The sequence below is a fragment of the Argentina anserina genome, chromosome 1 (genome assembly GCF_933775445.1).
Source record: "Argentina anserina chromosome 1, drPotAnse1.1, whole genome shotgun sequence".
NCBI lineage: Eukaryota > Viridiplantae > Streptophyta > Magnoliopsida > Rosales > Rosaceae > Argentina > Argentina anserina.
Genome location: NC_065872.1, coordinates 21349643 through 21373521, shown reverse-complemented (window position 1 = coordinate 21373521; position 23879 = coordinate 21349643). Strand labels below are relative to the sequence as shown.

Below are 23879 nucleotides of genomic sequence, written 5' to 3'. Positions count from 1 at the left end.
CGCGAGATGATTTAACAATATTAACCGCAAAAACCATTCCACTGGCCGAACAACGCCCCGATCGCCCCTCTACCAAGGCGAAACCCGCACTACGGGTTTTACTGTTGCCGCCCGATTTCGCTCCACCCCCGGACCTCTCTGGCTGTAGCAACGCCTTCAAGTCGAAACGAATGCGGTAGACTAAATATCTAAAAAGTATATGAAAAATAATACTAAAGTCTAACATCGGAAATCGGAGAGAAAATAAAAAAAGAGGGGTGCAACACGAGGCCTTCCCAAGAGGTCACCCATCCTAGTACTACTCTCGCCCAAGCAAGCTTAACTTCGGAGTTCTGATGGGATCCGGTGCATTATTGCTGGTATGATCGCACCCGCAAGGTTATGCACAATGAATCTACTTTAACCATGTTCGCCCGGCTCCATAAGGTGTTCCACACGCACGGAATTATAGATCTTTTACCACCCGCCGGCTTCTCCGCCGCATCTCCCCCGCTTCCGCCGCACTCATAAAAGAGCCTAGGCCGGGACGCGAGATGATTTAACAATATTAACCGCAAAAACCATTCCACTGGCCGAACAACGCCCCGATCGCCCCTCTACCAAGGCGAAACCCGCACTACGGGTTTTACTGTTGCCGCCCGATTTCGCTCCACCCCCGGACCTCTCTGGCTGTAGCAACGCCTTCAAGTCGAAACGAATGCGGTAGACTAAATATCTAAAAAGTATATGAAAAATAATACTAAAGTCTAACATCGGAAATCGGAGAGAAAATAAAAAAAGAGGGGTGCAACACGAGACCTTCCCAGGAGGTCACCCATCCTAGTACTACTCTCGCCCTAGCAAGCTTAACTTCGGAGTTCTGATGGGATCCGGTGCATTATTGCTGGTATGATCGCACCCGCAAGGTTATGCACAATGAATCTACTTTAACCATGTTCGCCCGGCTCCATAAGGTGTTCCACACGCACGGAATTATAGATCTTTTACCACCCGCCGGCTTTTCCGCCGCATCTCCCCCGCTTCCGCCGCACTCATAAAAGAGCCTAGGCCGGGACGCGAGATGATTTAACAATATTAACCGCAAAAACCATTCCACTGGCCGAACAACGCCCCGATCGCCCCTCTACCAAGGCGAAACCCGCACTACGGGTTTTACTGTTGCCGCCCGATTTCGCTCCACCCCCGGACCTCTCTGGCTGTAGCAATGCCTTCAAGTCGAAACGAATGCGGTAGACTAAATATCTAAAAAGTATATGAAAAATAATACTAAAGTCTAACATCGGAAATCGGAGAGAAAATAAAAAAAGAGGGGTGCAACACGAGACCTTCCCAGGAGGTCACCCATCCTAGTACTACTCTCGCCCAAGCAAGCTTAACTTCGGAGTTCTGATGGGATCCGGTGCATTATTGCTGGTATGATCGCACCCGCAAGGTTATGCACAATGAATCTACTTTAACCATGTTCGCCCGGCTCCATAAGGTGTGCCACACGCACGGAATTATAGATCTTTTACCACCCGCCGGCTTCTCCGCCGCATCTCCCCCGCTTCCGCCGCACTCATAAAAGAGCCTAGGCCGGGACGCGAGATGATTTAACAATATTAACCGCAAAAACCATTCCACTGGCCGAACAACGCCCCGATCGCCCCTCTACCAAGGCGAAACCCGCACTACGGGTTTTACTGTTGCCGCCCGATTTCGCTCCACCCCCGGACCTCTCTGGCTGTAGCAACGCCTTCAAGTCGAAACGAATGCGGTAGACTAAATATCTAAAAAGTATATGAAAAATAATACTAAAGTCTAACATCGGAAATCGGAGAGAAAATAAAAAAAGAGGGGTGCAACACGAGGCCTTCCCAGGAGGTCACCCATCCTAGTACTACTCTCGCCCAAGCAAGCTTAACTTCGGAGTTCTGATGGGATCCGGTGCTTTATTGCTGGTATGATCGCACCCGCAAGGTTATGCACAATGAATCTACTTTAACCATGTTCGCCCGGCTCCATAAGGTGTTCCACACGCACGGAATTATAGATCTTTTACCACCCGCCGGCTTCTCCGCCGCATCTCCCCCGCTTCCGCCGCACTCATAAAAGAGCCTAGGCCGGGACGCGAGATGATTTAACAATATTAACCGCAAAAACCATTCCACTGGCCGAACAACGCCCCGATCGCCCCTCTACCAAGGCGAAACCCGCACTACGGGTTTTACTGTTGCCGCCCGATTTCGCTCCACCCCCGGACCTCTCTGGCTGTAGCAACGCCTTCAAGTCGAAACGAATGCGGTAGACTAAATATCTAAAAAGTATATGAAAAATAATACTAAAGTCTAACATCGGAAATCGGAGAGAAAATAAAAAAAGAGGGGTGCAACACGAGACCTTCCCAAGAGGTCACCCATCCTAGTACTACTCTCGCCCAAGCAAGCTTAACTTCGGAGTTCTGATGGGATCCGGTGCATTATTGCTGGTATGATCGCACCTGCAAGGTTATGCACAATGAATCTACTTTAACCATGTTCGCCCGGCTCCATAAGGTGTGCCACACGCACGGAATTATAGATCTTTTACCACCCGCCGGCTTCTCCGCCGCATCTCCCCCGCTTCCGCCGCACTCATAAAAGAGCCTAGGCCGGGACGCGAGATGATTTAACAATATTAACCGCAAAAACCATTCCACTGGCCGAACAACGCCCCGATCGCCCCTCTACCAAGGCGAAACCCGCACTACGGGTTTTACTGTTGCCGCCCGATTTCGCTCCACCCCCGGACCTCTCTGGCTGTAGCAACGCCTTCAAGTCGAAACGAATGCGGTAGACTAAATATCTAAAAAGTATATGAAAAATAATACTAAAGTCTAACATCGGAAATCGGAGAGAAAATAAAAAAAGAGGGGTGCAACACGAGGCCTTCCCAGGAGGTCACCCATCCTAGTACTACTCTCGCCCAAGCAAGCTTAACTTCGGAGTTCTGATGGGATCCGGTGCATTATTGCTGGTATGATCGCACCCGCAAGGTTATGCACAATGAATCTACTTTAACCATGTTCGCCCGGCTCCATAAGGTGTTCCACACGCACGGAATTATAGATCTTTTACCACCCGCCGGCTTCTCCGCCGCATCTCCCCCGCTTCCGCCGCACTCATAAAAGAGCCTAGGCCGGGACGCGAGATGATTTAACAATATTAACCGCAAAAACCATTCCACTGGCCGAACAACGCCCCGATCGCCCCTCTACCAAGGCGAAACCCGCACTACGGGTTTTACTGTTGCCGCCCGATTTCGCTCCACCCCCGGACCTCTCTGGCTGTAGCAACGCCTTCAAGTCGAAACGAATGCGGTAGACTAAATATCTAAAAAGTATATGAAAAATAATACTAAAGTCTAACATCGGAAATCGGAGAGAAAATAAAAAAAGAGGGGTGCAACACGAGACCTTCCCAGGAGGTCACCCATCCTAGTACTACTCTCGCCCAAGCAAGCTTAACTTCGGAGTTCTGATGGGATCCGGTGCATTATTGCTGGTATGATCGCACCCGCAAGGTTATGCACAATGAATCTACTTTAACCATGTTCGCCCGGCTCCATAAGGTGTTCCACACGCACGGAATTATAGATCTTTTACCACCCGCCGGCTTCTCCGCCGCATCTCCCCCGCTTCCGCCGCACTCATAAAAGAGCCTAGGCCGGGACGCGAGATGATTTAACAATATTAACCGCAAAAACCATTCCACTGGCCGAACAACGCCCCGATCGCCCCTCTACCAAGGCGAAACCCGCACTACGGGTTTTACTGTTGCCGCCCGATTTCGCTCCACCCCCGGACCTCTCTGGCTGTAGCAACGCCTTCAAGTCGAAACGAATGCGGTAGACTAAATATCTAAAAAGTATATGAAAAATAATACTAAAGTCTAACATCGGAAATCGGAGAGAAAATAAAAAAAGAGGGGTGCAACACGAGACCTTCCCAGGAGGTCACCCATCCTAGTACTACTCTCGCCCAAGCAAGCTTAACTTCGGAGTTCTGATGGGATCCGGTGCATTATTGCTGGTATGATCGCACCCGCAAGGTTATGCACAATGAATCTACTTTAACCATGTTCGCCCGGCTCCATAAGGTGTGCCACACGCACGGAATTATAGATCTTTTACCACCCGCCGGCTTCTCCGCCGCATCTCCCCCGCTTCCGCCGCACTCATAAAAGAGCCTAGGCCGGGACGCGAGATGATTTAACAATATTAACCGCAAAAACCATTCCACTGGCCGAACAACGCCCCGATCGCCCCTCTACCAAGGCGAAACCCGCACTACGGGTTTTACTGTTGCCGCCCGATTTCGCTCCACCCCCGGACCTCTCTGGCTGTAGCAACGCCTTCAAGTCGAAACGAATGCGGTAGACTAAATATCTAAAAAGTATATGAAAAATAAAACTAAAGTCTAACATCGGAAATCGGAGAGAAAATAAAAAAAGAGGGGTGCAACACGAGGCCTTCCCAGGAGGTCACCCATCCTAGTACTACTCTCGCCCAAGCAAGCTTAACTTCGGAGTTCTGATGGGATCCGGTGCATTATTGCTGGTATGATCGCACCCGCAAGGTTATGCACAATGAATCTACTTTAACCATGTTCGCCCGGCTCCATAAGGTGTTCCACACGCACGGAATTATAGATCTTTTACCACCCGCCGGCTTCTCCGCCGCATCTCCCCCGCTTCCGCCGCACTCATAAAAGAGCCTAGGCCGGGACGCGAGATGATTTAACAATATTAACCGCAAAAACCATTCCACTGGCCGAACAACGCCCCGATCGCCCCTCTACCAAGGCGAAACCCGCACTACGGGTTTTACTGTTGCCGCCCGATTTCGCTCCACCCCCGGACCTCTCTGGCTGTAGCAACGCCTTCAAGTCGAAACGAATGCGGTAGACTAAATATCTAAAAAGTATATGAAAAATAATACTAAAGTCTAACATCGGAAATCGGAGAGAAAATAAAAAAAGAGGGGTGCAACACGAGGCCTTCCCAGGAGGTCACCCATCCTAGTACTACTCTCGCCCAAGCAAGCTTAACTTCGGAGTTCTGATGGGATCCGGTGCATTATTGCTGGTATGATCGCACCCGCAAGGTTATGCACAATGAATCTACTTTAACCATGTTCGCCCGGCTCCATAAGGTGTTCCACACGCACGGAATTATAGATCTTTTACCACCCGCCGGCTTCTCCGCCGCATCTCCCCCGCTTCCGCCGCACTCATAAAAGAGCCTAGGCCGGGACGCGAGATGATTTAACAATATTAACCGCAAAAACCATTCCACTGGCCGAACAACGCCCCGATCGCCCCTCTACCAAGGCGAAACCCGCACTACGGGTTTTACTGTTGCCGCCCGATTTCGCTCCACCCCCGGACCTCTCTGGCTGTAGCAACGCCTTCAAGTCGAAACGAATGCGGTAGACTAAATATCTAAAAAGTATATGAAAAATAATACTAAAGTCTAACATCGGAAATCGGAGAGAAAATAAAAAAAGAGGGGTGCAAAACGAGACCTTCCCAGGAGGTCACCCATCCTAGTACTACTCTCGCCCAAGCAAGCTTAACTTCGGAGTTCTGATGGGATCCGGTGCATTATTGCTGGTATGATCGCACCCGCAAGGTTATGCACAATGAATCTACTTTAACCATGTTCGCCCGGCTCCATAAGGTGTGCCACACGCACGGAATTATAGATCTTTTACCACCCGCCGGCTTCTCCGCCGCATCTCCCCCGCTTCCGCCGCACTCATAAAAGAGCCTAGGCCGGGACGCGAGATGATTTAACAATATTAACCGCAAAAACCATTCCACTGGCCGAACAACGCCCCGATCGCCCCTCTACCAAGGCGAAACCCGCACTACGGGTTTTACTGTTGCCGCCCGATTTCGCTCCACCCCCGGACCTCTCTGGCTGTAGCAACGCCTTCAAGTCGAAACGAATGCGGTAGACTAAATATCTAAAAAGTATATGAAAAATAATAATAAAGTCTAACATCGGAAATCGGAGAGAAAATAAAAAAAGAGGGGTGCAACACGAGGCCTTCCCAGGAGGTCACCCATCCTAGTACTACTCTCGCCCAAGCAAGCTTAACTTCGGAGTTCTGATGGGATCCGGTGCATTATTGCTGGTATGATCGCACCCGCAAGGTTATGCACAATGAATCTACTTTAACCATGTTCGCCCGGCTCCATAAGGTGTTCCACACGCACGGAATTATAGATCTTTTACCACCCGCCGGCTTCTCCGCCGCATCTCCCCCGCTTCCGCCGCACTCATAAAAGAGCCTAGGCCGGGACGCGAGATGATTTAACAATATTAACCGCAAAAACCATTCCACTGGCCGAACAACGCCCCGATCGCCCCTCTACCAAGGCGAAACCCGCACTACGGGTTTTACTGTTGCCGCCCGATTTCGCTCCACCCCCGGACCTCTCTGGCTGTAGCAACGCCTTCAAGTCGAAACGAATGCGGTAGACTAAATATCTAAAAAGTATATGAAAAATAATACTAAAGTCTAACATCGGAAATCGGAGAGAAAATAAAAAAAGAGGGGTGCAACACGAGACCTTCCCAGGAGGTCACCCATCCTAGTACTACTCTCGCCCAAGCAAGCTTAACTTCGGAGTTCTGATGGGATCCGGTGCATTATTGCTGGTATGATCGCACCCGCAAGGTTATGCACAATGAATCTACTTTAACCATGTTCGCCCGGCTCCATAAGGTGTTCCACACGCACGGAATTATAGATCTTTTACCACCCGCCGGCTTCTCCGCCGCATCTCCCCCGCGTCCCGCCGCACTCATAAAAGAGCCTAGGCCGGGACGCGAGATGATTTAACAATATTAACCGCAAAAACCATTCCACTGGCCGAACAACGCCCCGATCGCCCCTCTACCAAGGCGAAACCCGCACTACGGGTTTTACTGTTGCCGCCCGATTTCGCTCCACCCCCGGACCTCTCTGGCTGTAGCAACGCCTTCAAGTCGAAACGAATGCGGTAGACTAAATATCTAAAAAGTATATGAAAAATAATACTAAAGTCTAACATCGGAAATCGGAGAGAAAATAAAAAAAGAGGGGTGCAACACGAGACCTTCCCAGGAGGTCACCCATCCTAGTACTACTCTCGCCCAAGCAAGCTTAACTTCGGAGTTCTGATGGGATCCGGTGCATTATTGCTGGTATGATCGCACCCGCAAGGTTATGCACAATGAATCTACTTTAACCATGTTCGCCCGGCTCCATAAGGTGTGCCACACGCACGGAATTATAGATCTTTTACCACCCGCCGGCTTCTCCGCCGCATCTCCCCCGCTTCCGCCGCACTCATAAAAGAGCCTAGGCCGGGACGCGAGATGATTTAACAATATTAACCGCAAAAACCATTCCACTGGCCGAACAACGCCCCGATCGCCCCTCTACCAAGGCGAAACCCGCACTACGGGTTTTACTGTTGCCGCCCGATTTCGCTCCACCCCCGGACCTCTCTGGCTGTAGCAACGCCTTCAAGTCGAAACGAATGCGGTAGACTAAATATCTAAAAAGTATATGAAAAATAATACTAAAGTCTAACATCGGAAATCGGAGAGAAAATAAAAAAAAAGGGGTGCAACACGAGGCCTTCCCAGGAGGTCACCCATCCTAGTACTACTCTCGCCCAAGCAAGCTTAACTTCGGAGTTCTGATGGGATCCGGTGCATTATTGCTGGTATGATCGCACCCGCAAGGTTATGCACAATGAATCTACTTTAACCATGTTCGCCCGGCTCCATAAGGTGTTCCACACGCACGGAATTATAGATCTTTTACCACCCGCCGGCTTCTCCGCCGCATCTCCCCCGCTTCCGCCGCACTCATAAAAGAGCCTAGGCCGGGACGCGAGATGATTTAACAATATTAACCGCAAAAACCATTCCACTGGCCGAACAACGCCCCGATCGCCCCTCTACCAAGGCGAAACCCGCACTACGGGTTTTACTGTTGCCGCCCGATTTCGCTCCACCCCCGGACCTCTCTGGCTGTAGCAACGCCTTCAAGTCGAAACGAATGCGGTAGACTAAATATCTAAAAAGTATATGAAAAATAATACTAAAGTCTAACATCGGAAATCGGAGAGAAAATAAAAAAAGAGGGGTGCAACACGAGACCTTCCCAGGAGGTCACCCATCCTAGTACTACTCTCGCCCAAGCAAGCTTAACTTCGGAGTTCTGATGGGATCCGGTGCATTATTGCTGGTATGATCGCACCCGCAAGGTTATGCACAATGAATCTACTTTAACCATGTTCGCCCGGCTCCATAAGGTGTGCCACACGCACGGAATTATAGATCTTTTACCACCCGCCGGCTTCTCCGCCGCATCTCCCCCGCTTCCGCCGCACTCATAAAAGAGCCTAGGCCGGGACGCGAGATGATTTAACAATATTAACCGCAAAAACCATTCCACTGGCCGAACAACGCCCCGATCGCCCCTCTACCAAGGCGAAACCCGCACTACGGGTTTTACTGTTGCCGCCCGATTTCGCTCCACCCCCGGACCTCTCTGGCTGTAGCAACGCCTTCAAGTCGAAACGAATGCGGTAGACTAAATATCTAAAAAGTATATGAAAAATAATACTAAAGTCTAACATCGGAAATCGGAGAGAAAATAAAAAAAGAGGGGTGCAACACGAGGCCTTCCCAGGAGGTCACCCATCCTAGTACTACTCTCGCCCAAGCAAGCTTAACTTCGGAGTTCTGATGGGATCCGGTGCATTATTGCTGGTATGATCGCACCCGCAAGGTTATGCACAATGAATCTACTTTAACCATGTTCGCCCGGCTCCATAAGGTGTTCCACACGCACGGAATTATAGATCTTTTACCACCCGCCGGCTTCTCCGCCGCATCTCCCCCGCTTCCGCCGCACTCATAAAAGAGCCTAGGCCGGGACGCGAGATGATTTAACAATATTAACCGCAAAAACCATTCCACTGGCCGAACAACGCCCCGATCGCCCCTCTACCAAGGCGAAACCCGCACTACGGGTTTTACTGTTGCCGCCCGATTTCGCTCCACCCCCGGACCTCTCTGGCTGTAGCAACGCCTTCAAGTCGAAACGAATGCGGTAGACTAAATATCTAAAAAGTATATGAAAAATAATACTAAAGTCTAACATCGGAAATCGGAGAGAAAATAAAAAAAGAGGGGTGCAACACGAGACCTTCCCAGGAGGTCACCCATCCTAGTACTACTCTCGCCCAAGCAAGCTTAACTTCGGAGTTCTGATGGGATCCGGTGCATTATTGCTGGTATGATCGCACCCGCAAGGTTATGCACAATGAATCTACTTTAACCATGTTCGCCCGGCTCCATAAGGTGTTCCACACGCACGGAATTATAGATCTTTTACCACCCGCCGGCTTCTCCGCCGCATCTCCCCCGCTTCCGCCGCACTCATAAAAGAGCCTAGGCCGGGACGCGAGATGATTTAACAATATTAACCGCAAAAACCATTCCACTGGCCGAACAACGCCCCGATCGCCCCTCTACCAAGGCGAAACCCGCACTACGGGTTTTACTGTTGCCGCCCGATTTCGCTCCACCCCCGGACCTCTCTGGCTGTAGCAACGCCTTCAAGTCGAAACGAATGCGGTAGACTAAATATCTAAAAAGTATATGAAAAATAATACTAAAGTCTAACATCGGAAATCGGAGAGAAAATAAAAAAAGAGGGGTGCAACACGAGACCTTCCCAGGAGGTCACCCATCCTAGTACTACTCTCGCCCAAGCAAGCTTAACTTCGGAGTTCTGATGGGATCCTGTGCATTATTGCTGGTATGATCGCACCCGCAAGGTTATGCACAATGAATCTACTTTAACCATGTTCGCCCGGCTCCATAAGGTGTGCCACACGCACGGAATTATAGATCTTTTACCACCCGCCGGCTTCTCCGCCGCATCTCCCCCGCTTCCGCCGCACTCATAAAAGAGCCTAGGCCGGGACGCGAGATAATTTAACAATATTAACCGCAAAAACCATTCCACTGGCCGAACAACGCCCCGATCGCCCCTCTACCAAGGCGAAACCCGCACTACGGGTTTTACTGTTGCCGCCCGATTTCGCTCCACCCCCGGACCTCTCTGGCTGTAGCAACGCCTTCAAGTCGAAACGAATGCGGTAGACTAAATATCTAAAAAGTATATGAAAAATAAAACTAAAGTCTAACATCGGAAATCGGAGAGAAAATAAAAAAAGAGGGGTGCAACACGAGGCCTTCCCAGGAGGTCACCCATCCTAGTACTACTCTCGCCCAAGCAAGCTTAACTTCGGAGTTCTGATGGGATCCGGTGCATTATTGCTGGTATGATCGCACCCGCAAGGTTATGCACAATGAATGTACTTTAACCATGTTCGCCCGGCTCCATAAGGTGTTCCACACGCACGGAATTATAGATCTTTTACCACCCGCCGGCTTCTCCGCCGCATCTCCCCCGCTTCCGCCGCACTCATAAAAGAGCCTAGGCCGGGACGCGAGATGATTTAACAATATTAACCGCAAAAACCATTCCACTGGCCGAACAACGCCCCGATCGCCCCTCTACCAAGGCGAAACCCGCACTACGGGTTTTACTGTTGCCGCCCGATTTCGCTCCACCCCCGGACCTCTCTGGCTGTAGCAACGCCTTCAAGTCGAAACGAATGCGGTAGACTAAATATCTAAAAAGTATATGAAAAATAATACTAAAGTCTAACATCGGAAATCGGAGAGAAAATAAAAAAAGAGGGGTGCAACACGAGGCCTTCCCAGGAGGTCACCCATCCTAGTACTACTCTCGCCCAAGCAAGCTTAACTTCGGAGTTCTGATGGGATCCGGTGCATTATTGCTGGTATGATCGCACCCGCAAGGTTATGCACAATGAATCTACTTTAACCATGTTCGCCCGGCTCCATAAGGTGTTCCACACGCACGGAATTATAGATCTTTTACCACCCGCCGGCTTCTCCGCCGCATCTCCCCCGCTTCCGCCGCACTCATAAAAGAGCCTAGGCCGGGACGCGAGATGATTTAACAATATTAACCGCAAAAACCATTCCACTGGCCGAACAACGCCCCGATCGCCCCTCTACCAAGGCGAAACCCGCACTACGGGTTTTACTGTTGCCGCCCGATTTCGCTCCACCCCCGGACCTCTCTGGCTGTAGCAACGCCTTCAAGTCGAAACGAATGCGGTAGACTAAATATCTAAAAAGTATATGAAAAATAATACTAAAGTCTAACATCGGAAATCGGAGAGAAAATAAAAAAAGAGGGGTGCAAAACGAGACCTTCCCAGGAGGTCACCCATCCTAGTACTACTCTCGCCCAAGCAAGCTTAACTTCGGAGTTCTGATGGGATCCGGTGCATTATTGCTGGTATGATCGCACCCGCAAGGTTATGCACAATGAATCTACTTTAACCATGTTCGCCCGGCTCCATAAGGTGTGCCACACGCACGGAATTATAGATCTTTTACCACCCGCCGGCTTCTCCGCCGCATCTCCCCCGCTTCCGCCGCACTCATAAAAGAGCCTAGGCCGGGACGCGAGATGATTTAACAATATTAACCGCAAAAACCATTCCACTGGCCGAACAACGCCCCGATCGCCCCTCTACCAAGGCGAAACCCGCACTACGGGTTTTACTGTTGCCGCCCGATTTCGCTCCACCCCCGGACCTCTCTGGCTGTAGCAACGCCTTCAAGTCGAAACGAATGCGGTAGACTAAATATCTAAAAAGTATATGAAAAATAATACTAAAGTCTAACATCGGAAATCGGAGAGAAAATAAAAAAAGAGGGGTGCAAAACGAGACCTTCCCAGGAGGTCACCCATCCTAGTACTACTCTCGCCCAAGCAAGCTTAACTTCGGAGTTCTGATGGGATCCGGTGCATTATTGCTGGTATGATCGCACCCGCAAGGTTATGCACAATGAATCTACTTTAACCATGTTCGCCCGGCTCCATAAGGTGTGCCACACGCACGGAATTATAGATCTTTTACCACCCGCCGGCTTCTCCGCCGCATCTCCCCCGCTTCCGCCGCACTCATAAAAGAGCCTAGGCCGGGACGCGAGATGATTTAACAATATTAACCGCAAAAACCATTCCACTGGCCGAACAACGCCCCGATCGCCCCTCTACCAAGGCGAAACCCGCACTACGGGTTTTACTGTTGCCGCCCGATTTCGCTCCACCCCCGGACCTCTCTGGCTGTAGCAACGCCTTCAAGTCGAAACGAATGCGGTAGACTAAATATCTAAAAAGTATATGAAAAATAATACTAAAGTCTAACATCGGAAATCGGAGAGAAAATAAAAAAAGAGGGGTGCAACACGAGACCTTCCCAGGAGGTCACCCATCCTAGTACTACTCTCGCCCAAGCAAGCTTAACTTCGGAGTTCTGATGGGATCCGGTGCATTATTGCTGGTATGATCGCACCCGCAAGGTTATGCACAATGAATCTACTTTAACCATGTTCGCCCGGCTCCATAAGGTGTTCCACACGCACGGAATTATAGATCTTTTACCACCCGCCGGCTTCTCCGCCGCATCTCCCCCGCTTCCGCCGCACTCATAAAAGAGCCTAGGCCGGGACGCGAGATGATTTAACAATATTAACCGCAAAAACCATTCCACTGGCCGAACAACGCCCCGATCGCCCCTCTACCAAGGCGAAACCCGCACTACGGGTTTTACTGTTGCCGCCCGATTTCGCTCCACCCCCGGACCTCTCTGGCTGTAGCAACGCCTTCAAGTCGAAACGAATGCGGTAGACTAAATATCTAAAAAGTATATGAAAAATAATACTAAAGTCTAACATCGGAAATCGGAGAGAAAATAAAAAAAGAGGGGTGCAACACGAGACCTTCCCAGGAGGTCACCCATCCTAGTACTACTCTCGCCCAAGCAAGCTTAACTTCGGAGTTCTGATGGGATCCGGTGCATTATTGCTGGTATGATCGCACCCGCAAGGTTATGCACAATGAATCTACTTTAACCATGTTCGCCCGGCTCCATAAGGTGTGCCACACGCACGGAATTATAGATCTTTTACCACCCGCCGGCTTCTCCGCCGCATCTCCCCCGCTTCCGCCGCACTCATAAAAGAGCCTAGGCCGGGACGCGAGATGATTTAACAATATTAACCGCAAAAACCATTCCACTGGCCGAACAACGCCCCGATCGCCCCTCTACCAAGGCGAAACCCGCACTACGGGTTTTACTGTTGCCGCCCGATTTCGCTCCACCCCCGGACCTCTCTGGCTGTAGCAACGCCTTCAAGTCGAAACGAATGCGGTAGACTAAATATCTAAAAAGTATATGAAAAATAATACTAAAGTCTAACATCGGAAATCGGAGAGAAAATAAAAAAAGAGGGGTGCAACACGAGACCTTCCCAGGAGGAAACCCATCCTAGTACTACTCTCGCCCAAGCAAGCTTAACTTCGGAGTTCTGATGGGATCCGGTGCATTATTGCTGGTATGATCGCACCCGCAAGGTTATGCACAATGAATCTACTTTAACCATGTTCGCCCGGCTCCATAAGGTGTTCCACACGCACGGAATTATAGATCTTTTACCACCCGCCGGCTTCTCCGCCGCATCTCCCCCGCTTCCGCCGCACTCATAAAAGAGCCTAGGCCGGGACGCGAGATGATTTAACAATATTAACCGCAAAAACCATTCCACTGGCCGAACAACGCCCCGATCGCCCCTCTACCAAGGCGAAACCCGCACTACGGGTTTTACTGTTGCCGCCCGATTTCGCTCCACCCCCGGACCTCTCTGGCTGTAGCAACGCCTTCAAGTCGAAACGAATGCGGTAGACTAAATATCTAAAAAGTATATGAAAAATAATACTAAAGTCTAACATCGGAAATCGGAGAGAAAATAAAAAAAGAGGGGTGCAACACGAGACCTTCCCAGGAGGTCACCCATCCTAGTACTACTCTCGCCCAAGCAAGCTTAACTTCGGAGTTCTGATGGGATCCGGTGCATTATTGCTGGTATGATCGCACCCGCAAGGTTATGCACAATGAATCTACTTTAACCATGTTCGCCCGGCTCCATAAGGTGTGCCACACGCACGGAATTATAGATCTTTTACCACCCGCCGGCTTCTCCGCCGCATCTCCCCCGCTTCCGCCGCACTCATAAAAGAGCCTAGGCCGGGACGCGAGATGATTTAACAATATTAACCGCAAAAACCATTCCACTGGCCGAACAACGCCCCGATCGCCCCTCTACCAAGGCGAAACCCGCACTACGGGTTTTACTGTTGCCGCCCGATTTCGCTCCACCCCCGGACCTCTCTGGCTGTAGCAACGCCTTCAAGTCGAAACGAATGCGGTAGACTAAATATCTAAAAAGTATATGAAAAATAATACTAAAGTCTAACATCGGAAATCGGAGAGAAAATAAAAAAAGAGGGGTGCAACACGAGGCCTTCCCAGGAGGTCACCCATCCTAGTACTACTCTCGCCCAAGCAAGCTTAACTTCGGAGTTCTGATGGGATCCGGTGCATTATTGCTGGTATGATCGCACCCGCAAGGTTATGCACAATGAATCTACTTTAACCATGTTCGCCCGGCTCCATAAGGTGTTCCACACGCACGGAATTATAGATCTTTTACCACCCGCCGGCTTCTCCGCCGCATCTCCCCCGCTTCCGCCGCACTCATAAAAGAGCCTAGGCCGGGACGCGAGATGATTTAACAATATTAACCGCAAAAACCATTCCACTGGCCGAACAACGCCCCGATCGCCCCTCTACCAAGGCGAAACCCGCACTACGGGTTTTACTGTTGCCGCCCGATTTCGCTCCACCCCCGGACCTCTCTGGCTGTAGCAACGCCTTCAAGTCGAAACGAATGCGGTAGACTAAATATCTAAAAAGTATATGAAAAATAATACTAAAGTCTAACATCGGAAATCGGAGAGAAAATAAAAAAAGAGGGGTGCAACACGAGACCTTCCCAGGAGGTCACCCATCCTAGTACTACTCTCGCCCAAGCAAGCTTAACTTCGGAGTTCTGATGGGATCCGGTGCATTATTGCTGGTATGATCGCACCCGCAAGGTTATGCACAATGAATCTACTTTAACCATGTTCGCCCGGCTCCATAAGGTGTGCCACACGCACGGAATTATAGATCTTTTACCACCCGCCGGCTTCTCCGCCGCATCTCCCCCGCTTCCGCCGCACTCATAAAAGAGCCTAGGCCGGGACGCGAGATGATTTAACAATATTAACTGCAAAAACCATTCCACTGGCCGAACAACGCCCCGATCGCCCCTCTACCAAGGCGAAACCCGCACTACGGGTTTTACTGTTGCCGCCCGATTTCGCTCCACCCCCGGACCTCTCTGGCTGTAGCAACGCCTTCAAGTCGAAACGAATGCGGTAGACTAAATATCTAAAAAGTATATGAAAAATAATACTAAAGTCTAACATCGGAAATCGGAGAGAAAATAAAAAAAGAGGGGTGCAACACGAGACCTTCCCAGGAGGTCACCCATCCTAGTACTACTCTCGCCCAAGCAAGCTTAACTTCGGAGTTCTGATGGGATCCGGTGCATTATTGCTGGTATGATCGCACCCGCAAGGTTATGCACAATGAATCTACTTTAACCATGTTCGCCCGGCTCCATAAGGTGTGCCACACGCACGGAATTATAGATCTTTTACCACCCGCCGGCTTCTCCGCCGCATCTCCCCCGCTTCCGCCGCACTCATAAAAGAGCCTAGGCCGGGACGCGAGATGATTTAACAATATTAACCGCAAAAACCATTCCACTGGCCGAACAACGCCCCGATCGCCCCTCTACCAAGGCGAAACCCGCACTACGGGTTTTACTGTTGCCGCCCGATTTCGCTCCACCCCCGGACCTCTCTGGCTGTAGCAACGCCTTCAAGTCGAAACGAATGCGGTAGACTAAATATCTAAAAAGTATATGAAAAATAAAACTAAAGTCTAACATCGAAAATCGGAGAGAAAATAAAAAAAGAGGGGTGCAACACGAGGCCTTCCCAGGAGGTCACCCATCCTAGTACTACTCTCGCCCAAGCAAGCTTAACTTCGGAGTTCTGATGGGATCCGGTGCATTATTGCTGGTATGATCGCACCCGCAAGGTTATGCACAATGAATCTACTTTAACCATGTTCGCCCGGCTCCATAAGGTGTTCCACACGCACGGAATTATAGATCTTTTACCACCCGCCGGCTTCTCCGCCGCATCTCCCCCGCTTCCGCCGCACTCATAAAAGAGCCTAGGCCGGGACGCGAGATGATTTAACAATATTAACCGCAAAAACCATTCCACTGGCCGAACAACGCCCCGATCGCCCCTCTACCAAGGCGAAACCCGCACTACGGGTTTTACTGTTGCCGCCCGATTTCGCTCCACCCCCGGACCTCTCTGGCTGTAGCAACGCCTTCAAGTCGAAACGAATGCGGTAGATTAAATATCTAAAAAGTATATGAAAAATAATACTAAAGTCTAACATCGGAAATCGGAGAGAAAATAAAAAAAGAGGGGTGCAACACGAGGCCTTCCCAGGAGGTCACCCATCCTAGTACTACTCTCGCCCAAGCAAGCTTAACTTCGGAGTTCTGATGGGATCCGGTGCATTATTGCTGGTATGATCGCACCCGCAAGGTTATGCACAATGAATCTACTTTAACCATGTTCGCCCGGCTCCATAAGGTGTTCCACACGCACGGAATTATAGATCTTTTACCACCCGCCGGCTTCTCCGCCGCATCTCCCCCGCTTCCGCCGCACTCATATAAGAGCCTAGGCCGGGACGCGAGATGATTTAACAATATTAACCGCAAAAACCATTCCACTGGCCGAACAACGCCCCGATCGCCCCTCTACCAAGGCGAAACCCGCACTACGGGTTTTACTGTTGCCGCCCGATTTCGCTCCACCCCCGGACCTCTCTGGCTGTAGCAACGCCTTCAAGTCGAAACGAATGCGGTAGACTAAATATCTAAAAAGTATATGAAAAATAATACTAAAGTCTAACATCGGAAATCGGAGAGAAAATAAAAAAAGAGGGGTGCAAAACGAGACCTTCCCAGGAGGTCACCCATCCTAGTACTACTCTCGCCCAAGCAAGCTTAACTTCGGAGTTCTGATGGGATCCGGTGCATTATTGCTGGTATGATCGCACCCGCAAGGTTATGCACAATGAATCTACTTTAACCATGTTCGCCCGGCTCCATAAGGTGTGCCACACGCACGGAATTATAGATCTTTTACCACCCGCCGGCTTCTCCGCCGCATCTCCCCCGCTTCCGCCGCACTCATAAAAGAGCCTAGGCCGGGACGCGAGATGATTTAACAATATTAACCGCAAAAACCATTCCACTGGCCGAACAACGCCCCGATCGCCCCTCTACCAAGGCGAAACCCGCACTACGGGTTTTACTGTTGCCGCCCGATTTCGCTCCACCCCCGGACCTCTCTGGCTGTAGCAACGCCTTCAAGTCGAAACGAATGCGGTAGACTAAATATCTAAAAAGTATATGAAAAATAATAATAAAGTCTAACATCGGAAATCGGAGAGAAAATAAAAAAAGAGGGGTGCAACACGAGGCCTTCCCAGGAGGTCACCCATCCTAGTACTACTCTCGCCCAAGCAAGCTTAACTTCGGAGTTCTGATGGGATCCGGTGCATTATTGCTGGTATGATCGCACCCGCAAGGTTATGCACAATGAATCTACTTTAACCATGTTCGCCCGGCTCCATAAGGTGTTCCACACGCACGGAATTATAGATCTTTTACCACCCGCCGGCTTCTCCGCCGCATCTCCCCCGCTTCCGCCGCACTCATAAAAGAGCCTAGGCCGGGACGCGAGATGATTTAACAATATTAACCGCAAAAACCATTCCACTGGCCGAACAACGCCCCGATCGCCCCTCTACCAAGGCGAAACCCGCACTACGGGTTTTACTGTTGCCGCCCGATTTCGCTCCACCCCCGGACCTCTCTGGCTGTAGCAACGCCTTCAAGTCGAAACGAATGCGGTAGACTAAATATCTAAAAAGTATATGAAAAATAATACTAAAGTCTAACATCGGAAATCGGAGAGAAAATAAAAAAAGAGGGGTGCAACACGAGACCTTCCCAGGAGGTCACCCATCCTAGTACTACTCTCGCCCAAGCAAGCTTAACTTCGGAGTTCTGATGGGATCCGGTGCATTATTGCTGGTATGATCGCACCCGCAAGGTTATGCACAATGAATCTACTTTAACCATGTTCGCCCGGCTCCATAAGGTGTTCCACACGCACGGAATTATAGATCTTTTACCACCCGCCGGCTTCTCCGCCGCATCTCCCCCGCTTCCGCCGCACTCATAAAAGAGCCTAGGCCGGGACGCGAGATGATTTAACAATATTAACCGCAAAAACCATTCCACTGGCCGAACAACGCCCCGATCGCCCCTCTACCAAGGCGAAACCCGCACTACGGGTTTTACTGTTGCCGCCCGATTTCGCTCCACCCCCGGACCTCTCTGGCTGTAGCAACGCCTTCAAGTCGAAACGAATGCGGTAGACTAAATATCTAAAAAGTATATGAAAAATAATACTAAAGTCTAACATCGGAAATCGGAGAGAAAATAAAAAAAGAGGGGTGCAACACGAGACCTTCCCAGGAGGTCACCCATCCTAGTACTACTCTCGCCCAAGCAAGCTTAACTTCGGAGTTCTGATGGGATCCGGTGCATTATTGCTGGTATGATCGCACCCGCAAGGTTATGCACAATGAATCTACTTTAACCATGTTCGCCCGGCTCCATAAGGTGTGCCACACGCACGGAATTATAGATCTTTTACCACCCGCCGGCTTCTCCGCCGCATCTCCCCCGCTTCCGCCGCACTCATAAAAGAGCCTAGGCCGGGACGCGAGATGATTTAACAATATTAACCGCAAAAACCATTCCACTGGCCGAACAACGCCCCGATCGCCCCTCTACCAAGGCGAAACCCGCACTACGGGTTTTACTGTTGCCGCCCGATTTCGCTCCACCCCCGGACCTCTCTGGCTGTAGCAACGCCTTCAAGTCGAAACGAATGCGGTAGACTAAATATCTAAAAAGTATATGAAAAATAATACTAAAGTCTAACATCGGAAATCGGAGAGAAAATAAAAAAAGAGGGGTGCAACACGAGACCTTCCCAGGAGGTCACCCATCCTAGTACTACTCTCGCCCAAGCAAGCTTAACTTCGGAGTTCTGATGGGATCCGGTGCATTATTGCTGGTATGATCGCACCCGCAAGGTTATGCACAATGAATCTACTTTAACCATGTTCGCCCGGCTCCATAAGGTGTTCCACACGCACGGAATTATAGATCTTTTACCACCCGCCGGCTTCTCCGCCGCATCTCCCCCGCTTCCGCCGCACTCATAAAAGAGCCTAGGCCGGGACGCGAGATGATTTAACAATATTAACCGCAAAAACCATTCCACTGGCCGAACAACGCCCCGATCGCCCCTCTACCAAGGCGAAACCCGCACTACGGGTTTTACTGTTGCCGCCCGATTTCGCTCCACCCCCGGACCTCTCTGGCTGTAGCAACGCCTTCAAGTCGAAACGAATGCGGTAGACTAAATATCTAAAAAGTATATGAAAAATAATACTAAAGTCTAACATCGGAAATCGGAGAGAAAATAAAAAAAAAGGGGTGCAACACGAGGCCTTCCCAGGAGGTCACCCATCCTAGTACTACTCTCGCCCAAGCAAACTTAACTTCGGAGTTCTGATGGGATCCGGTGCATTATTGCTGGTATGATCGCACCCGCAAGGTTATGCACAATGAATCTACTTTAACCATGTTCGCCCGGCTCCATAAGGTGTTCCACACGCACGGAATTATAGATCTTTTACCACCCGCCGGCTTCTCCGCCGCATCTCCCCCGCTTCCGCCGCACTCATAAAAGAGCCTAGGCCGGGACGCGAGATGATTTAACAATATTAACCGCAAAAACCATTCCACTGGCCGAACAACGCCCCGATCGCCCCTCTACCAAGGCGAAACCCGCACTACGGGTTTTACTGTTGCCCCCCGATTTCGCTCCACCCCCGGACCTCTCTGGCTGTAGCAACGCCTTCAAGTCGAAACGAATGCGGTAGACTAAATATCTAAAAAGTATATGAAAAATAATACTAAAGTCTAACATCGGAAATCGGAGAGAAAATAAAAAGAGAGGGGTGCAACACGAGACCTTCCCAGGAGGTCACCCATCCTAGTACTACTCTCGCCCAAGCAAGCTTAACTTCGGAGTTCTGATGGGATCCGGTGCATTATTGCTGGTATGATCGCACCCGCAAGGTTATGCACAATGAATCTACTTTAACCATGTTCGCCCGGCTCCATAAGGTGTGCCACACGCACGGAATTATAGATCTTTTACCACCCGCCGGCTTCTCCGCCGCATCTCCCCCGCTTCCGCCGCACTCATAAAAGAGCCTAGGCCGGGACGCGAGATGATTTAACAATATTAACCGCAAAAACCATTCCACTGGCCGAACAACGCCCCGATCGCCCCTCTACCAAGGCGAAACCCGCACTACGGGTTTTACTGTTGCCGCCCGATTTCGCTCCACCCCCGGACCTCTCTGGCTGTAGCAACGCCTTCAAGTCGAAACGAATGCGGTAGACTAAATATCTAAAAAGTATATGAAAAATAATACTAAAGTCTAACATCGGAAATCGGAGAGAAAATAAAAAAAAAGGGGTGCAACACGAGGCCTTCCCAGGAGGTCACCCATCCTAGTACTACTCTCGCCCAAGCAAGCTTAACTTCGGAGTTCTGATGGGATCCGGTGCATTATTGCTGGTATGATCGCACCCGCAAGGTTATGCACAATGAATCTACTTTAACCATGTTCGCCCGGCTCCATAAGGTGTTCCACACGCACGGAATTATAGATCTTTTACCACCCGCCGGCTTCTCCGCCGCATCTCCCCCGCTTCCGCCGCACTCATAAAAGAGCCTAGGCCGGGACGCGAGATGATTTAACAATATTAACCGCAAAAACCATTCCACTGGCCGAACAACGCCCCGATCGCCCCTCTACCAAGGCGAAACCCGCACTACGGGTTTTACTGTTGCTCCCCGATTTCGCTCCACCCCCGGACCTCTCTGGCTGTAGCAACGCCTTCAAGTCGAAACGAATGCGGTAGACTAAATATCTAAAAAGTATATGAAAAATAATACTAAAGTCTAACATCGGAAATCGGAGAGAAAATAAAAAAAGAGGGGTGCAACACGAGACCTTCCCAGGAGGTCACCCATCCTAGTACTACTCTCGCCCAAGCAAGCTTAACTTCGGAGTTCTGATGGGATCCGGTGCATTATTGCTGGTATGATCGCACCCGCAAGGTTATGCACAATGAATCTACTTTAACCATGTTCGCCCGGCTCCATAAGGTGTGCCACACGCACGGAATTATAGATCTTTTACCACCCGCCGGCTTCTCCGCCGCATCTCCCCCGCTTCCGCCGCACTCATAAAAGAGCCTAGGCCGGGACGCGAGATGATTTAACAATATTAACCGCAAAAACCATTCCACTGGCCGAACAACGCCCCGATCGCCCCTCTACCAAGGCGAAACCCGCACTACGGGTTTTACTGTTGCCGCCCGATTTCGCTCCACCCCCGGACCTCTCTGGCTGTAGCAACGCCTTCAAGTCGAAACGAATGCGGTAGACTAAATATCTAAAAAGTATATGAAAAATAATACTAAAGTCTAACATCGGAAATCGGAGAGAAAATAAAAAAAAAGGGGTGCAACACGAGGCCTTCCCAGGAGGTCACCCATCCTAGTACTACTCTCGCCCAAGCAAGCTTAACTTCGGAGTTCTGATGGGATCCGGTGCATTATTGCTGGTATGATCGCACCCGCAAGGTTATGCACAATGAATCTACTTTAACCATGTTCGCCCGGCTCCATAAGGTGTTCCACACGCACGGAATTATAGATCTTTTACCACCCGCCGGCTTCTCCGCCGCATCTCCCCCGCTTCCGCCGCACTCATAAAAGAGCCTAGGCCGGGACGCGAGATGATTTAACAATATTAACCGCAAAAACCATTCCACTGGCCGAACAACGCCCCGATCGCCCCTCTACCAAGGCGAAACCCGCACTACGGGTTTTACTGTTGCCCCCCGATTTCGCTCCACCCCCGGACCTCTCTGGCTGTAGCAACGCCTTCAAGTCGAAACGAATGCGGTAGACTAAATATCTAAAAAGTATATGAAAAATAATACTAAAGTCTAACATCGGAAATCGGAGAGAAAATAAAAAAAGAGGGGTGCAACACGAGACCTTCCCAGGAGGTCACCCATCCTAGTACTACTCTCGCCCAAGCAAGCTTAACTTCGGAGTTCTGATGGGATCCGGTGCATTATTGCTGGTATGATCGCACCCGCAAGGTTATGCACAATGAATCTACTTTAACCATGTTCGCCCGGCTCCATAAGGTGTGCCACACGCACGGAATTATAGATCTTTTACCACCCGCCGGCTTCTCCGCCGCATCTCCCCCGCTTCCGCCGCACTCATAAAAGAGCCTAGGCCGGGACGCGAGATGATTTAACAATATTAACCGCAAAAACCATTCCACTGGCCGAACAACGCCCCGATCGCCCCTCTACCAAGGCGAAACCCGCACTACGGGTTTTACTGTTGCCGCCCGATTTCGCTCCACCCCCGGACCTCTCTGGCTGTAGCAACGCCTTCAAGTCGAAACGAATGCGGTAGACTAAATATCTAAAAAGTATATGAAAAATAATACTAAAGTCTAACATCGGAAATCGGAGAGAAAATAAAAAAAAAGGGGTGCAACACGAGGCCTTCCCAGGAGGTCACCCATCCTAGTACTACTCTCGCCCAAGCAAGCTTAACTTCGGAGTTCTGATGGGATCCGGTGCATTATTGCTGGTATGATCGCACCCGCAAGGTTATGCACAATGAATCTACTTTAACCATGTTCGCCCGGCTCCATAAGGTGTTCCACACGCACGGAATTATAGATCTTTTACCACCCGCCGGCTTCTCCGCCGCATCTCCCCCGCTTCCGCCGCACTCATAAAAGAGCCTAGGCCGGGACGCGAGATGATTTAACAATATTAACCGCAAAAACCATTCCACTGGCCGAACAACGCCCCGATCGCCCCTCTACCAAGGCGAAACCCGCACTACGGGTTTTACTGTTGCCCCCCGATTTCGCTCCACCCCCGGACCTCTCTGGCTGTAGCAACGCCTTCAAGTCGAAACGAATGCGGTAGACTAAATATCTAAAAAGTATATGAAAAATAATACTAAAGTCTAACATCGGAAATCGGAGAGAAAATAAAAAAAGAGGGGTGCAACACGAGACCTTCCCAGGAGGTCACCCATCCTAGTACTACTTTCGCCCAAGCAAGCTTAACTTCGGAGTTCTGATGGGATCCGGTGCATTATTGCTGGTATGATCGCACCCGCAAGGTTATGCACAATGAATCTACTTTAACCATGTTCGCCCGGCTCCATAAGGTGTGCCACACGCACGGAATTATAGATCTTTTACCACCCGCCGGCTTCTCCGCCGCATCTCCCCCGCTTCCGCCGCACTCATAAAAGAGCCTAGGCCGGGACGCGAGATGATTTAACAATATTAACCGCAAAAACCATTCCACTGGCCGAACAACGCCCCGATCGCCCCTCTACCAAGGCGAAACCCGCACTACGGGTTTTACTGTTGCCGCCCGATTTCGCTCCACCCCCGGACCTCTCTGGCTGTAGCAACGCCTTCAAGTC

General features: G+C 50.4%; 45 non-coding genes across 45 annotated transcripts; all 45 read right to left on the bottom strand.

Moving 5' to 3' along the window:
* Window positions 1–254: 254 nt before the first annotated feature.
* On the bottom strand, window positions 255–373 carry LOC126805206 (5S ribosomal RNA). The gene has a single exon (XR_007673899.1). It is a non-coding gene; the product is annotated as a 5S ribosomal RNA (ribosomal RNA).
* A 408-nt stretch (window positions 374–781) lies between these two features.
* On the bottom strand, window positions 782–900 carry LOC126805375 (5S ribosomal RNA). The gene has a single exon (XR_007674045.1). It is a non-coding gene; the product is annotated as a 5S ribosomal RNA (ribosomal RNA).
* Window positions 901–1308: 408 nt separating this feature from the next.
* LOC126805318 (5S ribosomal RNA) lies at window positions 1309–1427 on the bottom strand. Its single transcript, XR_007673993.1, has one exon. It is a non-coding gene; the product is annotated as a 5S ribosomal RNA (ribosomal RNA).
* A 408-nt stretch (window positions 1428–1835) lies between these two features.
* LOC126805137 (5S ribosomal RNA) lies at window positions 1836–1954 on the bottom strand. The gene has a single exon (XR_007673833.1). It is a non-coding gene; the product is annotated as a 5S ribosomal RNA (ribosomal RNA).
* A 408-nt stretch (window positions 1955–2362) lies between these two features.
* LOC126805237 (5S ribosomal RNA) lies at window positions 2363–2481 on the bottom strand. Its single transcript, XR_007673929.1, has one exon. It is a non-coding gene; the product is annotated as a 5S ribosomal RNA (ribosomal RNA).
* A 408-nt stretch (window positions 2482–2889) lies between these two features.
* Window positions 2890–3008, bottom strand: LOC126805458 (5S ribosomal RNA). Its single transcript, XR_007674124.1, has one exon. It is a non-coding gene; the product is annotated as a 5S ribosomal RNA (ribosomal RNA).
* A 408-nt stretch (window positions 3009–3416) lies between these two features.
* LOC126805306 (5S ribosomal RNA) lies at window positions 3417–3535 on the bottom strand. The gene has a single exon (XR_007673984.1). It is a non-coding gene; the product is annotated as a 5S ribosomal RNA (ribosomal RNA).
* A 408-nt stretch (window positions 3536–3943) lies between these two features.
* On the bottom strand, window positions 3944–4062 carry LOC126805295 (5S ribosomal RNA). The gene has a single exon (XR_007673973.1). It is a non-coding gene; the product is annotated as a 5S ribosomal RNA (ribosomal RNA).
* A 408-nt stretch (window positions 4063–4470) lies between these two features.
* LOC126805457 (5S ribosomal RNA) lies at window positions 4471–4589 on the bottom strand. Its single transcript, XR_007674123.1, has one exon. It is a non-coding gene; the product is annotated as a 5S ribosomal RNA (ribosomal RNA).
* Window positions 4590–4997: 408 nt separating this feature from the next.
* Window positions 4998–5116, bottom strand: LOC126805456 (5S ribosomal RNA). Its single transcript, XR_007674122.1, has one exon. It is a non-coding gene; the product is annotated as a 5S ribosomal RNA (ribosomal RNA).
* Window positions 5117–5524: 408 nt separating this feature from the next.
* LOC126805221 (5S ribosomal RNA) lies at window positions 5525–5643 on the bottom strand. Its single transcript, XR_007673914.1, has one exon. It is a non-coding gene; the product is annotated as a 5S ribosomal RNA (ribosomal RNA).
* Window positions 5644–6051: 408 nt separating this feature from the next.
* Window positions 6052–6170, bottom strand: LOC126805455 (5S ribosomal RNA). Its single transcript, XR_007674121.1, has one exon. It is a non-coding gene; the product is annotated as a 5S ribosomal RNA (ribosomal RNA).
* Window positions 6171–6578: 408 nt separating this feature from the next.
* Window positions 6579–6697, bottom strand: LOC126805283 (5S ribosomal RNA). The gene has a single exon (XR_007673970.1). It is a non-coding gene; the product is annotated as a 5S ribosomal RNA (ribosomal RNA).
* A 409-nt stretch (window positions 6698–7106) lies between these two features.
* LOC126805271 (5S ribosomal RNA) lies at window positions 7107–7225 on the bottom strand. Its single transcript, XR_007673961.1, has one exon. It is a non-coding gene; the product is annotated as a 5S ribosomal RNA (ribosomal RNA).
* Window positions 7226–7633: 408 nt separating this feature from the next.
* On the bottom strand, window positions 7634–7752 carry LOC126805454 (5S ribosomal RNA). The gene has a single exon (XR_007674120.1). It is a non-coding gene; the product is annotated as a 5S ribosomal RNA (ribosomal RNA).
* Window positions 7753–8160: 408 nt separating this feature from the next.
* Window positions 8161–8279, bottom strand: LOC126805259 (5S ribosomal RNA). The gene has a single exon (XR_007673950.1). It is a non-coding gene; the product is annotated as a 5S ribosomal RNA (ribosomal RNA).
* A 408-nt stretch (window positions 8280–8687) lies between these two features.
* On the bottom strand, window positions 8688–8806 carry LOC126805453 (5S ribosomal RNA). Its single transcript, XR_007674119.1, has one exon. It is a non-coding gene; the product is annotated as a 5S ribosomal RNA (ribosomal RNA).
* Window positions 8807–9214: 408 nt separating this feature from the next.
* LOC126805247 (5S ribosomal RNA) lies at window positions 9215–9333 on the bottom strand. Its single transcript, XR_007673938.1, has one exon. It is a non-coding gene; the product is annotated as a 5S ribosomal RNA (ribosomal RNA).
* A 408-nt stretch (window positions 9334–9741) lies between these two features.
* Window positions 9742–9860, bottom strand: LOC126805241 (5S ribosomal RNA). The gene has a single exon (XR_007673933.1). It is a non-coding gene; the product is annotated as a 5S ribosomal RNA (ribosomal RNA).
* Window positions 9861–10268: 408 nt separating this feature from the next.
* Window positions 10269–10387, bottom strand: LOC126805452 (5S ribosomal RNA). The gene has a single exon (XR_007674118.1). It is a non-coding gene; the product is annotated as a 5S ribosomal RNA (ribosomal RNA).
* A 408-nt stretch (window positions 10388–10795) lies between these two features.
* Window positions 10796–10914, bottom strand: LOC126805451 (5S ribosomal RNA). The gene has a single exon (XR_007674117.1). It is a non-coding gene; the product is annotated as a 5S ribosomal RNA (ribosomal RNA).
* A 408-nt stretch (window positions 10915–11322) lies between these two features.
* On the bottom strand, window positions 11323–11441 carry LOC126805220 (5S ribosomal RNA). The gene has a single exon (XR_007673913.1). It is a non-coding gene; the product is annotated as a 5S ribosomal RNA (ribosomal RNA).
* Window positions 11442–11849: 408 nt separating this feature from the next.
* On the bottom strand, window positions 11850–11968 carry LOC126805219 (5S ribosomal RNA). Its single transcript, XR_007673912.1, has one exon. It is a non-coding gene; the product is annotated as a 5S ribosomal RNA (ribosomal RNA).
* A 408-nt stretch (window positions 11969–12376) lies between these two features.
* LOC126805235 (5S ribosomal RNA) lies at window positions 12377–12495 on the bottom strand. Its single transcript, XR_007673927.1, has one exon. It is a non-coding gene; the product is annotated as a 5S ribosomal RNA (ribosomal RNA).
* Window positions 12496–12903: 408 nt separating this feature from the next.
* LOC126805223 (5S ribosomal RNA) lies at window positions 12904–13022 on the bottom strand. The gene has a single exon (XR_007673916.1). It is a non-coding gene; the product is annotated as a 5S ribosomal RNA (ribosomal RNA).
* Window positions 13023–13430: 408 nt separating this feature from the next.
* Window positions 13431–13549, bottom strand: LOC126805243 (5S ribosomal RNA). Its single transcript, XR_007673935.1, has one exon. It is a non-coding gene; the product is annotated as a 5S ribosomal RNA (ribosomal RNA).
* A 408-nt stretch (window positions 13550–13957) lies between these two features.
* On the bottom strand, window positions 13958–14076 carry LOC126805212 (5S ribosomal RNA). The gene has a single exon (XR_007673905.1). It is a non-coding gene; the product is annotated as a 5S ribosomal RNA (ribosomal RNA).
* A 408-nt stretch (window positions 14077–14484) lies between these two features.
* On the bottom strand, window positions 14485–14603 carry LOC126805450 (5S ribosomal RNA). Its single transcript, XR_007674116.1, has one exon. It is a non-coding gene; the product is annotated as a 5S ribosomal RNA (ribosomal RNA).
* Window positions 14604–15011: 408 nt separating this feature from the next.
* LOC126805201 (5S ribosomal RNA) lies at window positions 15012–15130 on the bottom strand. The gene has a single exon (XR_007673894.1). It is a non-coding gene; the product is annotated as a 5S ribosomal RNA (ribosomal RNA).
* A 408-nt stretch (window positions 15131–15538) lies between these two features.
* On the bottom strand, window positions 15539–15657 carry LOC126805189 (5S ribosomal RNA). The gene has a single exon (XR_007673883.1). It is a non-coding gene; the product is annotated as a 5S ribosomal RNA (ribosomal RNA).
* A 408-nt stretch (window positions 15658–16065) lies between these two features.
* Window positions 16066–16184, bottom strand: LOC126805449 (5S ribosomal RNA). Its single transcript, XR_007674115.1, has one exon. It is a non-coding gene; the product is annotated as a 5S ribosomal RNA (ribosomal RNA).
* Window positions 16185–16592: 408 nt separating this feature from the next.
* LOC126805447 (5S ribosomal RNA) lies at window positions 16593–16711 on the bottom strand. The gene has a single exon (XR_007674113.1). It is a non-coding gene; the product is annotated as a 5S ribosomal RNA (ribosomal RNA).
* Window positions 16712–17119: 408 nt separating this feature from the next.
* Window positions 17120–17238, bottom strand: LOC126805218 (5S ribosomal RNA). The gene has a single exon (XR_007673911.1). It is a non-coding gene; the product is annotated as a 5S ribosomal RNA (ribosomal RNA).
* A 408-nt stretch (window positions 17239–17646) lies between these two features.
* Window positions 17647–17765, bottom strand: LOC126805446 (5S ribosomal RNA). Its single transcript, XR_007674112.1, has one exon. It is a non-coding gene; the product is annotated as a 5S ribosomal RNA (ribosomal RNA).
* A 408-nt stretch (window positions 17766–18173) lies between these two features.
* On the bottom strand, window positions 18174–18292 carry LOC126805178 (5S ribosomal RNA). The gene has a single exon (XR_007673872.1). It is a non-coding gene; the product is annotated as a 5S ribosomal RNA (ribosomal RNA).
* A 408-nt stretch (window positions 18293–18700) lies between these two features.
* On the bottom strand, window positions 18701–18819 carry LOC126805166 (5S ribosomal RNA). The gene has a single exon (XR_007673861.1). It is a non-coding gene; the product is annotated as a 5S ribosomal RNA (ribosomal RNA).
* Window positions 18820–19227: 408 nt separating this feature from the next.
* On the bottom strand, window positions 19228–19346 carry LOC126805154 (5S ribosomal RNA). Its single transcript, XR_007673850.1, has one exon. It is a non-coding gene; the product is annotated as a 5S ribosomal RNA (ribosomal RNA).
* Window positions 19347–19754: 408 nt separating this feature from the next.
* Window positions 19755–19873, bottom strand: LOC126805213 (5S ribosomal RNA). Its single transcript, XR_007673906.1, has one exon. It is a non-coding gene; the product is annotated as a 5S ribosomal RNA (ribosomal RNA).
* A 408-nt stretch (window positions 19874–20281) lies between these two features.
* LOC126805143 (5S ribosomal RNA) lies at window positions 20282–20400 on the bottom strand. The gene has a single exon (XR_007673839.1). It is a non-coding gene; the product is annotated as a 5S ribosomal RNA (ribosomal RNA).
* Window positions 20401–20808: 408 nt separating this feature from the next.
* LOC126805445 (5S ribosomal RNA) lies at window positions 20809–20927 on the bottom strand. Its single transcript, XR_007674111.1, has one exon. It is a non-coding gene; the product is annotated as a 5S ribosomal RNA (ribosomal RNA).
* A 408-nt stretch (window positions 20928–21335) lies between these two features.
* LOC126805459 (5S ribosomal RNA) lies at window positions 21336–21454 on the bottom strand. The gene has a single exon (XR_007674125.1). It is a non-coding gene; the product is annotated as a 5S ribosomal RNA (ribosomal RNA).
* A 408-nt stretch (window positions 21455–21862) lies between these two features.
* Window positions 21863–21981, bottom strand: LOC126805443 (5S ribosomal RNA). Its single transcript, XR_007674109.1, has one exon. It is a non-coding gene; the product is annotated as a 5S ribosomal RNA (ribosomal RNA).
* Window positions 21982–22389: 408 nt separating this feature from the next.
* Window positions 22390–22508, bottom strand: LOC126805448 (5S ribosomal RNA). Its single transcript, XR_007674114.1, has one exon. It is a non-coding gene; the product is annotated as a 5S ribosomal RNA (ribosomal RNA).
* Window positions 22509–22916: 408 nt separating this feature from the next.
* Window positions 22917–23035, bottom strand: LOC126805431 (5S ribosomal RNA). The gene has a single exon (XR_007674098.1). It is a non-coding gene; the product is annotated as a 5S ribosomal RNA (ribosomal RNA).
* Window positions 23036–23443: 408 nt separating this feature from the next.
* Window positions 23444–23562, bottom strand: LOC126805240 (5S ribosomal RNA). Its single transcript, XR_007673932.1, has one exon. It is a non-coding gene; the product is annotated as a 5S ribosomal RNA (ribosomal RNA).
* Window positions 23563–23879: the final 317 nt, after the last annotated feature.